The 15,740-nt window shown below is 45.4% G+C and overlaps 1 long non-coding RNA gene across 1 annotated transcript; it reads right to left on the reverse strand.

Annotated features, from left to right (window-relative positions):
* Positions 1–343: 343 nt before the first annotated feature.
* LOC127487353 (uncharacterized) lies at positions 344–11,345 on the reverse strand. The gene is made up of 3 exons (XR_007914135.2): positions 10,798–11,345; positions 7,477–7,586; positions 344–1,923 (listed from the first exon to the last, which is right to left on the reverse strand). It is a non-coding gene; the product is annotated as an uncharacterized lncRNA (long non-coding RNA).
* Between the last annotated feature and the right edge of the window lie 4,395 nt (positions 11,346–15,740).

Consider the following 15,740-nt stretch of genomic DNA (forward strand, 5'->3'; position numbering starts at 1 on the left):
TAAAGTCCTGGCCTGAAGCGCAGGCAAACCATATGGGCCTGGTTCTAATTCTGCCTGCTCCACCAGAATTGAACCAGCTCTCTATTATGGCTTGAGAAAGCAGTGGAAGATGGCCCAAGTCTTTGGGCCCCTGCAACCACGTGGGAAACCCAGAAGAAGCTCCTGGCTCCTGGCTCCTGGCTTCGGATCAGCACAGCTTCGGCCATTGTGGCCATCTGGGGAGTGAACCAGCAAACAGAAGACCTCTCTCTCTGTCTCTATCTCTATCTGAAACTCAAATATATTTCAAATAAATAAAATAAATCTTTAAAGAGAGAGACACAGAGAGATCATCCATCTGCTGGTTCACTCCCCCAAATGGCTGTAACAGCTAGAGCTCGGCCAGGCCAAAGCCAGGAGCCAGAAGCTTCTTCTGGGTCTCCCACATGAGTGGCATGGTCCCAGGCACTTGAGCCATCTTCTGCTGCTTTTTCCAGGCCATTAGTAGGGAGCTGGTTAGGAAATTGAGCGTCTGGGATGCAAACTGGTACCCACATGGGATGCTGGGGTCCCAGGAGGCAGCTTTACCCTCTGTGCCACAACACTGGCCCCAACACTTTTTTTTTTTTATTTTATTTATTTACTTGAAAAGCAGAGTTACACACAGTAAGAAGGAGAGACAGAGAGAAAGGTCCTCCCTCTACTGGTTCGCTCCCCAAATGGCTGCAATGGCTGGAGCTGTGCTGATCTGAAGCCAGGAGCCAGAAGCCAGAAGCTTCCTCCCGGTCTCCCAAGCGGGTGCAGGAGCCAAAGCACTTGGGCCATCCTCCATTGTTTTCCCAGGCCACAGCAGAGAGTTGGATTGGAAGAAGGGCAGCCAGGACTAGAACTGGTGCCCATATGGGATGCTGGCACCTCGCGAGGAGGATTAACCTACTGCGCTGTGGCGCCGGGCCCCTGAGACTTACTTTTGACAGATTCACACACTGGGTCGATGTCAAAAGAATTCTGTTTTCATGTTATGGGAATTGCTTCTTACTCCCTCCCAGAGGTCCTCCTTTCCCCACAGGTTAATCACTAGAAGGACAAGCTCATCCCACGTTTCATACTGGGATTTGTTCTTTTTTACTACCTAAATTGGAGCAAATTCTCTTGAAACCACTGTTCTCAAATATTTGTAATATTTTTTATCCCAGGGGCAATTTACTGTAGGAAAACCTCCTATAAAAGTTGTCTCACTTTCACTGAAAATGAAAAAAAATGAAAGCAAGGAAGAAAACACAAAGCTGGGTAAAAAGAAAGGCCCTGGGGTGGGTGCTATGGCACAGCGGGTCAAGTCACTGCATCCCATATCAGAGGGCCTGGTTTCAAGTCCTGCCTCTGCTTCCAATCCAGCTTCCTGGTAGTGTGCCTGGGAGGCAGCAGATGATGGCTCAAGTGTTTGGGTTCCTGCTACCCAGGTGGGAGTCCCAGATGGAGTTCCTGGTTCCTGGCTTTGGCCTGGTACAGTCCAGACTATTGCCTATGGGAAGAGAGCCAGCGAATGGAAGATCTCTCTGTGTCTCTCCTTCTCTATCATTCTGCTTTTCAAATAAATCAATAATCTTTTCAAAATGAACCAAAACTCTGATATTTCTGAGATACCATTGGTTGGTTTTGGTTTTCTTTAGTGGCAAAAAGAGATCATTAGTGCAAGGGAACAACTGAAACCATAACCCCAAAGGTGCAAAGATTATCTCCCAGTCACTTCTAGAGAAACAGTTAGCTAGAGCAGAGCCGCACACACCGCAGAATAACACACATGTTGCCACTGTGCTCACAGATTCTGATACAATTCCACCTTTTCTGTTTTTCTTAGAGCTTCCGGAAGATGATGCTGAGTCTGTCTTTGGACAAGCACCGAGTCGATTTGCCAAATCTTTCCAAGGTTCACTAACAAGTGACCTGGAAAAAAAATTCATATTAAGACTCTAAAAGTCTGCAAGTGCCGGAAGAGTTTAGAATGGTTAACTCATCAACTAACCCAGGACAAACGGAGGTGCTTGTCTAGCACGTTCTTGTTGGGACCGGAAAATAAACCAGAAAACAACCTCGCCTGCAGAGAGGACCATTCAGTCGCACAGGTCAGAAGCAAACTGCTTAGGTAATGAATGACTACGGAGTTATTCACATGCTGGCAGACCTCATGAAATCACATTTTAACCAGAAGTTTCTAAGTGACTCAAGATCTTGGAAGCCCGCACAGATAACATGAATCTTCTTCAGTGAACTGAGTAACTCCTTTTCCTGTTTTCAGAAAAGTTTTTGGATTTTTCTGTACCTTAGAAGTTATACAACTCATCTGTACAATTATATGAGCATGAATAGGACCCTCTGAATAGTATGCAGGGCCCAGTACAAGCTAAAATGAGAGGCTTCTTACTTTTTAAAAAAGTAAGGATTTTCAGATAGTGGGAGCAAAGCATTAGACCAAGTACAGGGCTCTCCCAAACAAGGGGCCCTGTGACACTTCCCAGGCGGAGGCCCAGGTGCCTGGAGCCAGTCCCAGCACGGACATGGAGACGTCTGACCACTGCTGAATCCTTCACAGCTATTGATTTACTCAGATTTTATTTTCCCTCTTGGGTCAGTCTAAGTAAGCATCATTTTTCTAGAAAATTGTCAGTCTCATTTAAATTTATAAGCTTACTGGTGCATACTTGGCTTAGTGTTTTCTCTTGTGACTTTAAAAATACTGTAATTGTAGTGTTCTTTCTATTCTTAACATCATTTTTATGCTGTGTATCTCAAGAAGAATCTATGATTTTAGTTCTTTGAAATAACAAAGCTTCTGTTTTTCTTTCTCATTTCATTGCTTGATGATTTAATTTCCGTCCTTCCTTCCCTCCTACCCTATGTTTCTCTCCCCTGTCACCTCTCTCCTTCTTCCCTCCTCTCCTCTCCCTTCTCTTCTCTCTTTTCTCTTTCTCTCCCTCCCTCTTTCTCTTCCCCCTGATGTCTACAGACTCAGGAATTTAACATAGAGCCTGGAATAGTTCCCATCAAAACGAAGGGACTTACACCAAACCCCACCCTATAACTTACATGACACTAATACCGACCTCCACAAAATGTCAAAACCAGCACATCTCACAACCCTTGGGATGCACCTTTGGGATTCTTACCTCAGCCTTTACATGGCAAGGATGTGGACTAGAAAAACAGGCGACTTATAAAAACCTCACCTCTGTAACAAGAACATTCATTCCATAAACACCTGGTGAATTTGGGTAAATTAAGACACACGTCTATAGTCACCTACCTGGTACAGAGGAGTGCGGACAGGGATCTAGGACTTTTACTGTGAAAGGTCTAAAAAACTCATCTCATCTCATCGCATAAAAAAATTTTAATGTTTGGCGCCGCGGCTCACTAGGCTAATCCTTCGCCTTGCAGCGCCGGCACACCGGGTTCTAGTCCCAGTCGGGGTGCCGGATTCTGTCCCGGTTGCCCCTCTTCCAGGCCAGCTCTCTGCTGTGGCCAGGGAGTGCAGTGGAGGATGGCCCAAGTGCTTGGGCCCTGCACCCCATGGGAGACCAGGAGAAGTACCTGGCTCCTGCCATTGGATCAGCGCAGTGCGCTGGCCACAGTGCGCCGGCCGCGGCAGCCATTGGAGGGTGAACCAACGGCAAAGGAAGACCTTTCTCTCTGTCTCTCTCTCTCACTGTCCACTCTGCCTGTCAAAAAAATAAAATAAAATAAAAATAAATTTTTTAACACAATTATCCACTTACCACAGCCTCCCATTGTGCTAAGCACTTTATATGTAATTTCCAAAACAACTTCATCAAACTACCGATATCCCCAGATTTAATCAACTGACAGATATGTCACTACCCTAGAAAGTAAAGTAGCACATCTGGGCTTCCAACCCAAGTCCTCCTCGGCCAGAGACTCACACTTGCTGCCCAATCAAATGACCTGTAACTGGATTAATGGAGCAAGGCGCTCATTTCCTAAGTCTTAATTTCTTCACAAAAGGAACAGAACCAGAAGTATCCTACTATCTTTTTCTATTTGATTTAATAACTTGCTTTTTCTCCTCATTGGAAAAAGGAAGATAACATTAAGTCAGTTGGTACAGACGCAATGTAAGGTACTTATATGTGGGTATTTCAAAAAGCTCATGCAGAGTGGAATTTTAATAGTTTGGGAAAAAAAAATCTGTAAATCTGTAAATCATGCATATGTGGGGCTTTCAGAAAGTTCATGGAAGACATCACACATGGATTTCAAAACTCCAAGCTGGCAAAAGGCAAGTTGTTGGCTATTGGCAGGAAGGCTGAGTGCTCAATATAGGGATCACCTCTGGTGACAAGGCGCCAAGAAAGAACAAGAAAGAACCACATTCTCTATCAAGACAGAGCTTGGAGGTGTCCCATGCCACGTCTGCAACATTCTGTTGGCTACACAGGGCTGGGCTGGTGAAGGTGGCACTGGGACACACAAGAGCTGGAACGTTGTGGAAGGACCATTGGGACCACCTTGGAGATAACCACCACCGTGCTCCACACAGAGAACAACAGCAGCAGCAGCAGCGACGAAAGCTGTCGTTTGCTGAAGTGCTCACTAGGTGCCAACTGTCCATCCCTCTGCATATATTGCTTAATTTTAAATGAACATCATAGCAACAAACAACACTATTACCAACCCCAGGATGCAAATACATTTGCATAAATTTAGAGAAAGTCATCTGCCTAGCAGGGAGGACACTGGACATGGATCTGGGACTTTGATCGTAAACCTTAAGGTCTGACTTCCTTCCATAGGATTTTTTTTTTTTTTTTTTTTTTTTTTTGGAAAAGGGGCCAGTGTTGTGACACAGTAGGTAAAGCCTCCACCTGCAACACTGGCATCCTACATGGGCGCTAGTTCATGTCCTCACTGCTCCACTTCTGATCCAGCAGCTTGTTAATGGCCTGGAAAAAGCAGTGGAAGATGGCACAAGTGTTTGGGCCCCTGCCACACATGTGGAAGACCAGGATGAAGCTGCTGGCTCCTGGCTTTGGTCTGGCCCAGCCCTGGCCATTGTGGTCATCTGGGGAGCAAACCAGCGGGTAGAAGATCTCCCCCACCCCGTAACTCTGACTTCCAAATAAATAAGTAAATCTTTTTAAAAAAAAGGAAGGAAGGGAGGGAAGGGAGGGAAGGGAGGAAGGGAGGAAGGGAGGAAGGGAAGAAGGAAGGAATTATTCAGACTAGCCCCTATCTTCACAAAGCATTTCTTCTGGATCAGGCCTTCTCAACCTCAGCAAATATGCATTTAAGTCCAGATAATTCTTTATTGTTGGGGCACTGCCCTGCACACTCTATAGATATTTAGTGGTGTTTCTGACCTCAACCTCCTATAAGACACCAGCTTCCCCTTTCAGTTGTGACCATCAAAGATGTCACCAGACATTGCCAAGTGTCTACTTTGGGGTTCCAGCTCTCTATCATTAGAATTTTTCTCTGTGGAGATTCCATTAAAATATACTACAACATTTCAACTGTTAGATGCAAACTTAATTCATGGAGATGAGAATTTTTAAAGGAACAGATATTCATCCCACAAACATTTGTTGTCTCCCTAGAGACCTATACAAACAATTTTAAAAATGCCCACCCTCACAGTCATTAACTTTCCAAGATGAGTGGGAATGGGTTATTAATTGTTGGAGATCAAAATCTTCATTATGGATTAGCAATGGGACAAAGAATTGGCTTGCCCAGTTGACCAAGCTATGAACCACAGAAACAATTGAATTAATTGTAACAAAAGGTGTAGTTAACAGAATGCATTCCATTTACCCAATTCAGAAGGAATTTCACCTGTCTCTGAAGCAAAGCTTAGAGAATCTGTCAATTTCCACACCAGTGTTGAAATTGCTTTGGGGATCTAATCATTACTAAAATATTTACCACACATCGTAAACAGTTCCATGGCTGTTGTATGAGCACTCAGAAAGAAAAATGACTTATAACCATGATATTAATTCACCCAGTTGGTTGCTCAGTTCTAAACAATGGCTTTGGGAAACACCTTTATCTCAACAAGTTATTCACTTTTATTTATTATTAGATAAATGGGCAGCTACTGATTAATGCAATACAAGTTTTATTTAAAAAGAATTATATTTCTTTTCCTTCCCTCCCACTAATGTAATTAATTTATGTGTGTTGATGGAAATCTTGCAAATTTATAGCAACTTCCAACAACTTGCAGAAGGCTCACCAAGCTGAGCAACGAACGCTGTTTGCTTCGCCTAGCTATCGACTGAGTTGTGAGCACTAGGAGGCTGGGGCTCAGGGAGCTTTGCTCTCAGCTACCTTGTCAGAAACTAAACTCATATGTGGAACAGAGTAGATACTCAACAACCTTAGCTGAATAAATGAATGGTCTTTAAAAGCTCATTGCCTCATTTCCCAGAAGACCAACAAGAAATGAAATCCTACATTTTACCCTTCATCATGTTCTAAATCATCTTTTAACACCTTTTGATATAAATACCTAAATCATTAGGTCATTCTTTAACTTTGAGAGTGATTTGATTTTGCATCGGGGCTGAACTTAGATGCTCCTGCTGAGCTGGTCCAAGGTTGACTCACATCGCATCACAAGGGAGAATGGCGAGCCTGCCAGATTTTACCAAACTGGAGGGGAATTTCTCATGACAGGCCCTAGCACCTCACATCCTGACTATGCATTACCAGGGACACCATAATCAAGATCACCAAGGTCACTGTAACTCCAATCCAAGTGGACTGCATACCTGACTTCCCAGACATGTTAGAATGTCAGCAACTTACAGACAAACACTTCACAGCATAGCTGTGTTATGTGCTCATGGTAAAAGAAATACTGTTAAGGAGAAGTGGCTGAGAATTTATTAAGTCATTCATATGGCTAAATTTGTTATTAGCATAGCCTCACTGTAATCTTCACATCAATCATGAGCTATGAGGTAGGGTTAACTCTGTTTCAGATGAGGAGACAGATGCTTAGAGGGGTTAAGAAATATACCTCGGGTCATGAACTAATAAGTGGAAGACCTGACCTTTGAACAAATATTCTTTGGGCTCCAGAGCATGAGCCCACCACGACTGTAACTCATGACCCCAAATGAGAATCTGAGAACAAATTAACATCATCAAAATATTAGGCACAAGCTAAGTCTGTATTCAATACTGAAAGTGATGGAGAGACAAGCTGCCTTGATTTACTGATGCAGAGGGTTCTTGCTTTAAATGGTATTGTGGCAAAACAAAATCACTGCATAGGGGAAACCCCTCCCTCACTTTGCACAGTTCCATGGTGCTGTGGTCTCAATACTGGTGTCCCCAAAAATCCACTCCTCAGAACCTCACAGCTGATGTAAGAGTAGTACTAAACGGTGCCTGTGGGACATGATTATGTCTCAATGACTTCTCACTCACAAATGCGATTTGTGCCTTTGAAAAACAGGAGAGCATCCTTACCGCCTTCCATCATGGAGGACACAGCAAGAAGACTCCGCCTCTGCAGCAGGGATCAGGCCCTCAGCAGACACCAAAGCTGTTGTCACCTTGATCGTGGACTTCTCAGCCTCCTGAAATACAAACAAGACATTTTTGTTCTTTATAAATTACCCAATCTGAGGTTTTTTGTTACAGGAGCCCACACAGACTGAGATACATGGTAAAGAGATCACAGGTCAGTCACTAAAGAACCATGCAAAGCAAGGGACAGCTCTAGTGTGCTTGGGTTTCAGGTGTGTACAAAGCAAACACAACCTGTGCAAAGTGGAAGAAAACCTTGGAGGAGTTCACCCAGGCAAACTCCCATGAACTCATTCCTAAGTGGATGGGATGGTGTCACCAGCTAACAAAATGATCTCCCATCCTGAGTCGGTTTGGGTCTCTGGAATCTGATGGTGTTGACTAGAATTTCTTCTTTTAACTTCTATTATTTGCAGAGAATCCTCTAAAAACACTTGTACTCGGGGCCGGCATTGTGGCACAGCAGTTTAAACTGCCACCAGTGACCCCAGCATCCATATTAAAGGGCAGATTCAAGTCCTGACTGCTCTACTTCCAATCCAACTCTCTGCTAATATGCCTGGGAAGGCAGACGATGATGGTCCAAGTACTTGGGCCCTTGTCATCACATGGGAAGTCCAGATGGAACTCCTGACAGCGGACTTTGGCCTGGCCCAGCTCCAGCAATTGCAGCCATCTGCAGAGTAAACCACCAGATGGAACATCTCCTTCCTTGTTTCTCCCTCTCTCTGTTCCTCTACCTTTCAAATAAATACAAATAAATCTTATTTTAAAAAATATGTGTACCCAAGGATAGGACTACCTATAACCACCTTATGATTCATCTCATTATATTACATTGTGTATGTGGTTGCTATGTTTCCAGAGATCCACAACACATAACTGCATAATTGTGACTACAACTTTGATTGCTTGCACATACATGCACATAGATACGTATGTACTTACCTTTCTATATTCATATGTGGACTTTTGTTCATGTAAGTTTGATTTCTCCTACTCTAAGATCTTTCCTAACCTTGGTCCTATGCACTTCATCCCACTATTAGCTAGGAGCACTACAAAGAATATCTGTTATGAGTTTATTCTAATATTTGCTGAAGTCAGAGGTCAAAACGCTACTGGCTGGATTTGCCCTGCAAGTGTGTTTGATTTGGCTTCGCCACAGTCCCTTTGCACAGGCCACGTGTCCTCAGTTCACCACAGTTCCCTCCTGAGCCTAATTCACTAAATTATGTTCCTTGCCTGCCCCTGTAGGTATTTGATTTTTCAAACAAGGCTTAATAAAGTATCAATGAGAAGTAAATTTCTTAAACAAATCCTGTGGGGAGCAGGGTCCGTCTCCCGCAACATGGCGGGGTGCCCGGGAGACAAATAAATAAGTGCTGAGACTGTGGACTGAAACTAACTCTATGCGTCTGGTCTCCCACCATATGGCGTTGAGAGGGAGTAAACAAATCTTACACATCTGTTTCGTCAATTAGCTGATTCCTGATCCAACCTCTGATTGGAGGAAAGCGGTGTGCTCAGCACGCGGGCAGCAGAGCACGGATTGGTGGGAGAGGACTATAAAAGGGGGAGAGACACCAGCGGAGGCGGGGGTGCGGAGCGAATCTGGGAAGGACCGGGGAAAGAAAACAGTGTCTGGTGTCGTTCCTCCGCGGAGGCGGGGGAGTGACAAAATCCCAAAACACAGACCAAAGAAAAATAGTAAAGAGGAAGAGAAGGAAAGAAGTCAAAAGTAGAGGAAGAAAGAATAAACTCTGTACAGATTGGTTATTTGTGGATGAAAGGACACAGAATTATTCTGACGCTTCTGTTTCATCAGAAGCAAGGCCTCTAACAGTGAGGACTAGGAAGAGGTGTGCGGGAGATGAAGATATGGAAATGCCACCTTTAACAAAAGAGCAATCTGCCATGGGACAGGCAGAACTTAGATCCCACTTGATATCTGTGATCATGCCCAGATCAACATGTTGGCGCACTCCGCCATGGTCTGGGTGTGGCTACAAAGCTTCAGATTTCCCAGGGCTGCTGTTCTGCAAGGATGGAAGAAAGGAGGGTGATCAACCAGCATCCAGGGTGGCCTGCAGTGGTCCTTGCCTCTGATGTCCATGCCTTTGTGTGGTCCCTTCCTCTCCCACACTAAGAATGCCTGTGCGACCAACAGAAAACTGTGAAAACAATGATGTGTGACTTCCAAGGCTACATCACAGAGGACACTGTAACACTGACCTTGCATTCTCTCAGATCACTCTCCTTGAGCAGTCACCACCTCGTGAGGACATTTACGAAGCCCTACAGAGAGGCCTCCTGCCTACCTCCAAGACTGGCTACCAGGCATGTAAGTAACTCAGCTTGGGAAATTAATCTTCCAGCCACGTTCCGGTCTCTTGCAACTAGGGTGCTAGCTGAGGTCTGACTGAAACCTCAGGAGAGAGCCTCAGGCAGCTGCCCCCAGCTAAGCTCTACTGCATTCTTGATCTACAAATACTGTATGAAACAACAAACTCTTCTCGTCTTAAGCCACTAACGTTTTGCTTAACTGGTTAGTGCTTGTGATGCAGCAACAGACAACTAACAGGAAAGGAAAGGGTATTTTCAAGGGCACAATTATACTGATGAACTAAGGAACTTGCACCACAGTCAACTCACAAGCAGGGAAGTGAGGAAGAGAAGGATGTGAATGGACACGCGTGTAATTGAATGAAGTCCTGACTTCTCACCGTGGTCCACCTAACAAGCTCCTGATGCCCCCTGAAATAATCTCCTCCCAGCACCTTCCTGCTCACGAGGAAGAGCCAGACACAGATTCTACGAATGCTATGGGTATTGTTCCTGCCATAAGCTAAGTGCATCTCTGCCTGAGCACTTTTTGCAACAATGATGCCATAACCCTGAGTACTCCTCACTCAAATCATCCTCTCATTTTTTAGATCCCAGGATGAAATTCACATATTCTGAGAGAACTGCTTTATCCACTGTGGCCATGCCTCCATCCCCACTCAGCCACTTACGCTGATGCCCTATTTTATTTCCTTCGAATCTCACAGTGCTATGTAAAGTTATATTGTTTGTTTGTCTACTCCCTTATCTCATCAACAGGAATATACAAGAACAGAGACCTTATTTATCTTGCTTACTGCGGGGATCCCCAGCATCTTAAATAGTACTTTCACCATAGTCAACTCATCATAAATAGCTCCCGCGAGAATGGGGGAATGAAAAGAAGGGAGCGACATAGCCTGAATGGGGACTTACACAAGCAGTACCAAGTACTGACACAGGAAATGCTGATGAGATGCATAACTGAGCAACCGAGAGGCAGGACAGACACCTGTAGCCTGCCACTCCCGACTCAGCTCTGGACAGCGGCCACGTACAACTGAAGCAGATGCTGGCTTCTGAATGGAAATGGCATGTTAGCCAGAGTGACCAGTGTGCAGTTGTGACAGCACAGCGGTGGCAAGCGACCTGGCACTCCACCAGCCCTGTCTCCCTCCAGAAGCACCCAGCTTTGGCGCACTGTGACTTTTTCATGGCTCTGCACACAGCACGTGGGGAAGGCAGCATCACCTGGGAAACCGTTCCTCCCGTGTCAGAATACACCGCAGTGTTCAAGAACATTCCACCCAAACATGAGTGATCTTGTACTCACTCACTACCGTCCTAACTGGGTGCTCTGACCCTAACGCTAACACATTATTGGCAACTAGACCCACAGTAGCCTCACACCAATTATGAGTTTACAAGCTGCTGACACACCACAGGCAGGCATTTTTAATCATTAAGGCGAACTCGGGAACAGTTTATGATTCCCGACTGCATGTTGCTGTTCATGCCCGCAGCTGGGCAGCTTTAGACTTCAAAGGGGGTGAAACTCATCTCCGTGTCCACATGAGTCACTGTACAGATCTCAGCACATTGCAAGGCTGTTAAATAGATGCTTTAGGTCTTAACCAAGACAATAAAATTCCATTCTTGAAAGGGAAACAATCTTCTTTCCTTCTGATGAAAAGTTAGAGTTCTTGTTTGGAAAACTGTAGCCAGAGCCACAAGGAATTCTCCTTATTTGGGAGCTGGCATGAGTAACAACCAATAATTTTAAAGATCTATTTATTGATTTGAAAGTCAGAGTTACACACTGAGAGAAGGAGAGGCAGAGAGAGAGAGAGAGGTCTTCCATCCACTGGTTCATTCCCCAGATGGTCATAGAGGCCAGAGCTGAGCTGATCCAAAGCCAGGAGCCAGGAGCTTCCTCCGGGTCTCCCACGCGCGTGCAGGGGCCCAAGGACTTGGACCATCTTTTACTGTTTTCCCAGGCCACAGCAGAGAGCTGGGTCAGAAGTGGAGCAGCCAGGACTTGAACTGGCGCCCATATGGCATGCCGGCACTGTGGGCGCGGCAGCTTTACCCGCCATGCCACAGCATTGGCCCCAACAACCAATAATTTTAATAGGAGGCTGATTTATCTGGCACATTAGCCAGCCACAGTCATGGTGTACAACTATTTGAGTGGCTTTCTTTCATCCAGCTGGAAATGCAGCTTTTCAGATGGGTCCCAAGAGTTGCTTGAGTGTGGTACCATCTCTTAGCATTGCACGCTGAATCCAAATACAAAAGTGACAGTGAAAGGAAATGAAGAAATCCATCAATGAGCATATTCTAAGAACAGACTTACAATATTTATGGTAGATTTGGGATTATTTTTTCCTCTTCCTATAGGATGTAAATAGTAAGCATTGATGAAAATGAGTCCTAGAGAAATCTGGTTTCCATCTAATCAAGAGCCGAAAAGGGAGTCCCAAGCAATGTTCAAAGTTTCACAATTGGAAAAGTCCTACCTGAGTCCTCCCATTAAGTACTGAAAATGACAAACTACATAAAAGAGCTCTCTGCATTTTCAATGGAAACTTGGGACCTTGTTAAGCTGAGAAAGATTCTAGGAACAGGAGAATGCTGAATGCAGAAGGAAGAATGGCAGACAGACAAGGATTGGGAAATAGGAGAGGGGACTGAACCAGACAAAGAGCTGGAGAGTAGGAGAGGGGACTGAAGCGGGGGAGATGTTGAGCGGAATAGGAGACTTGTGAGAAGAGTCAAAAGGAAGCCAAGAAAGTTCACTGCCGATTGTGGGACGGAGCCACTGGCTGTAAAGGCCCAACTAGCTCTGGCTGGGGTACATCGTCCCCATCCACCTGTTTACCTTTCCAACCAGATCCATCTATGCCCAACTCTATCCCTGAGATGCTGACCTCCATGGTCCACATCTCTGGGTCGCAATTCCTTTCTCAGTGGCTACATTTAGATCCCGCCACTGCACTCTGGCCCCAGCAGAGCATCCGAGGATGGGGAGTGGAAGAGGCAGGGGACTGTATCTGTCCCACTCTGGCATCACATTGGGTCCTGTCTTCTCCAGGCCACAGCTCCCTCCAGATGGCCCTTCCTCCACTGTTTCTGCTCTCAATGGCCCCCGCAAAAGCTGTTTCTGCTTCTCATATCTTCAGACTAAATGTTCCTATGTCTTCCCACAGATGTTAGTCTTGGGTGCCTCAACCGCCCTTGACAGTTCTCTTACCTAACCAAGCTTAGTAAATAGTGACTTTAATAAGAGAGCTCTGATGAAACATCTAAACGGGATTCTGTTTTGCACAAGGACTCTGAGGCAGCAGAGTCCTGCCACCTGGCGCCCCCTCATTTCAGCGCTCCAAGGTTGGCAGATGTGGGAGACGTGAGATACTCCACATCACTAACCCTGCGGTGGGAGGGGGAGGGAGTGGGAGTGGGAGTGTGTGTATATGTGAGAGAGAGAGAGAGAGAGAGAGAGGGAGGGGCAGGCAGGCCTAGGGGAATTTCTGTGTTTATTTTTTTCCCTTGGCATGGTCACTCCTCTCTCCAAATAACTTGGTCTTCCTAATCCAAGAAAGAGAGGAGGAGGATTTTTTCCCCCTCTTTCACAATTAAGTGCACCACAAAATGTGTGCAGGATAGAATGAATGGCTCATGCTCCCCAGTAGCCCTTCCCACTCCCTACCTCTTTCTCCCCAGTGGAACCCAAACTCGGTGTCAGGCATCAGGCCTGCTTGTGATAAGCTAGGAGCACCTACATCTTCAAAGGCTGCATCTTGATCAAAAGCCTGGCCAGCCACGATTATTTCCTTCTTCAGCAAGATTTTAGTTCTGGCTGATGAATTGTGAGGGCAAGTGTCCTCCTACTTTTTTAAACAAAGACACAGAGGAAGCTCCTGGCCATTGGGTGTTGCTGGGAAGACACAATGCCAGGAGCTGCTGCTATCTTAAAACCATGACAGATGATCCTACAGATGATGGAAGCCCAAATCCCAAAGGTGTCAGGATGGAAAAGGAGGGTGGAACTTCCCTAAATCTTTGATGACAGTTTGCTGAGTGAGAACATGCTTCTAGGCATAGAGGATGGCAGGTATCCTTTCCTCTAAGAGTTGATTTATGAGTTGGTTCTTTGCTTACTGATGGCCCAATTGGTTCTGACATAGGAGGTCTCAGTAGATGTTGGATGCAGACCTAGAGACCTAGTTTTAACAGTCACAGCACAGTTTGTGCTTTGAGAATAAAGACATAACATGGGCAAAATGCTGCACTTGGACCATTATGGACAGCGATATTTGCTAGCAGAGCCCTATTTTGCCAGATTATTTAAATTCAGCCCCATTCCCACGGCCACAGTGTACATGGGGCATGTACTATTTAATGGTATTTCCCTAACCTGTGGTTGTATTAAGAAGGGGTAAGAAACTTTATACTACACAATATGACTGCAAGGCTTCTAAAAAGCTCCTGAAAAAAATCCACAAAGTAAAGACGAAAGAACCAAGAGATCAAAATACACTTTCCACATTGCTTTCCTGGCAGCAGCTAGAGGGATGATCTCCTCTGTTAGTCCACTCTCCCTTAGTGATGACAAAGAAAAATCCAGTGCTGATGAGCTTAAGGAAGGAAGGCTTGTTATAGAAGATATTCTGGCATCAGGTATGGCTGGATCCAGAGGACGTAATGCTATTGCTAGTACTAGATTCCTTTGTCTCCCTATCTTACCTCTGCTTTCCTTTGTATGGCCTTCGTTCTCCAGTGACAATCCCCTTCACTTCTAGATCTATATCCCACCAGCTTAACGTCTTCAGAACAAAGAAGTTTTTCTTTCCCAATAATCGCAACAAAAGTCCCCAAATTGAATCTCACAGGCCTTTGGCCAATAACTTACAGTAGCACAATGATTGGCCAGGGTGATGGCTGGACAAAGGGTAGATCATGTGTCTACACCTGAAGTTGAGGTAGGAAGGATGGAATGGGTCAGCCCTCCCTAAACTTTATGGACTCAACAGAGGAAAGATAAGCCAAAATCAGGGTGCTGATTCCTGTATGAGAAGAAACTGATGCAAAATAGCTAACAAGAAATGCCCTGTACACGTCCCTTAGAAAGATAAGAAGTAGCCCCATTAAGAACTTGTCTGCTTAAAGGTTTCCAATAAGAAGCTACCCAATGTCGTGGGCCAATCCCAAGCAGGGAAGGAAGGGGGGTTTTAGGCTGGGAAGTTGGCAGGTGCTCAATCCAAAAATGGCAACCCAGTATACTGGGCAGCCAGACACCCACGGGTTAAAGTTTGGGTGTGTAGCACCTGCAGCTGAGCTCAGCCAGGAGGCGGCATGGTCACACCTGTGTAGATTCTAGAGGCTCTGACAGAGACCAGTGTGTGGTCTGAAGACCTGTGAAGATGTAGTTTCCACAGCAGTGATCACACTCCAGTTCTGTCCTGCCTGTGTTCTGCAAGTTGGGGCTGACTCTCTTTGGAGCTGATTAACGCCTCCACACCTGCACCCCCTGTCCTTGCCTCTCTCCTCTCGACTGTCAGACATGAGGAAGCTACCTGGAAATGGTGCAGCGCTTGTGAGTCTGAGGGTTGGAGGATGAGGTTCCAGGTGTGGATCCTCGTTTCCCCCACGCCCAGCTGGCTCTACCCTGAGCAAATCATTTGTCCTTCCACCTGTTTTCCTTAAAGATGAGATCCTAAATGCAAGAGCCTACATTCTAGAATTCTTACAAAGACACAATAATATGTAGAAAACACTGAAAACTGCTTGGCCCCTAGGATGTACTTGACACATGTTGACTCCTATTATTACATGTAGGATAACTGAACAAGTGTGTGAAGCCATTCATATGTGACCTG

Source organism: Oryctolagus cuniculus, chromosome 11 (assembly GCF_964237555.1).
Source record: "Oryctolagus cuniculus chromosome 11, mOryCun1.1, whole genome shotgun sequence".
Classification (NCBI taxonomy): Eukaryota; Metazoa; Chordata; class Mammalia; order Lagomorpha; family Leporidae; genus Oryctolagus; species Oryctolagus cuniculus.